This window comes from Otolemur garnettii, unplaced genomic scaffold (assembly GCF_000181295.1).
Source record: "Otolemur garnettii isolate 467f Iridium unplaced genomic scaffold, OtoGar3 scaffold00010, whole genome shotgun sequence".
In the NCBI taxonomy this organism is placed as follows: domain Eukaryota; kingdom Metazoa; phylum Chordata; class Mammalia; order Primates; family Galagidae; genus Otolemur; species Otolemur garnettii.
In genome coordinates this window covers 28,655,176-28,656,705 of record NW_003852405.1, presented here as the reverse complement: position 1 = coordinate 28,656,705, position 1,530 = coordinate 28,655,176, and positions in this window count along the sequence as shown.

The window sequence follows — 1,530 nt, the reverse complement described above, 5'->3', positions numbered from 1 at the left end:
CAGGGGGATAGCTTGAGGCTCCGTCTCAAAAAAAAAAAAGAATTAAATATTGGGGCGGCACCTGTGGCTTAAGGAGTAGGGCGCCGGCCCATATACTGGGGGTGGCAGGTTCAAGCCTGGCCAGCCAAAACTGCAAAAAAAAAAAAAAGAGAGAGAATTAAATATTGGCAAGGAAAGTTTTCAACAGGTGCATTGGTAAAGTATTAGAAGTCGTTAGTCCTCAAGCATTTAAGCAATGATCTAAATTACAAAATTGTTTTCTGAGGCTCTACAAAGCATCCTGTTCTCTTCTGTACTAATTTATTATAAACTGAGAAATTATTAGTGAATTGGAAAAAGATGACTTATTATGTATGGATAAAGCCAAAGTAGAAGATGAAAATGCCATCAGTTGAATGACTAGTTTATATTTTCAGGGTTTTGTTTTTTTTTTTGGTTAAAGTGCTATCTGTAGTTCCCATTCTTGTTATATACATATGTTTTCTTACTTACACTGTGATCATAAGATAAGGGATTCATACCTCTGTGAAACTAACTTATCTATATTATTAAAGCATAATGTTCCAAATAAGGAAGCTTGATTAAAGTTGTTAAAAAACAACGTAGGGTGGTGCCCATGGCTCAATGGGTAGGGCACCAGACCCATATACCAAGGGTGGCAGGTTCGAACCTGGCCCTGGCCAAACTGCAACAAAAAAATAGCCAGGTATTGTGGCAGGTGCCTATAGTCCTAGCTACTTGGGAGGCTGAGACAAGAGAATCACCTAAGCCTAGGAGTTGGAGGTTGCTGTGAGCTGTGACACCGCCGTACTCTACCGAGGGCAATAAAGTGAGACTCTGTCTCTAAAAAAAAAAAGTGAATTCCAGTAGAAATTTTACTTTATCTTGTGTCTTCCCAATACTATAGAGTGACACATTTCACCCCAATATATTATTAAGCACAAAAACTTTGTTGCTGCTAACTTTGATAAACAAGGTAATACACACATTTATGTTTTCTGATGTGGTTGAAACAATTAAAATCATTTTTTAAAAATACATTGTAAGTCACCATTGGTTGGAGATGAATCACCCTATCCTAGCATGAGGACTTGCCCTTGTAAATTGTAAATATTTAGAAGAGGAGGAATCACTTTATAATTTTCTTTTAATAAGGGGAAGGAAATTGTGGTTTCATGGAATAATTGCACAAATATTGTGTAGTAAAGTAAAAATTTCAAGATGCAAACACCAATTTACTTTTGTTAAAAAATATTATATTTATGTTTTTATAAATATGAACATGTTTATATTTAATTTTAATTTAAGAAAAAAAACATATGTAAATTACTAACCCATGCTAGTTTTTGTTTTCTTCAAATCTTCTGTCATATATATCTCTATGACTCTTAAATATTTTAAAGAGACTATCTATGTAGCATTTTTATTTTTACTGTTAGAAACACATTTTTTTTGGCTCGGCGCCTATAGCTCAACCGGCTAAGGCGCCAGCCACGTACACCTAAGGTGGCGGGTTCGAATCCCCAGCCC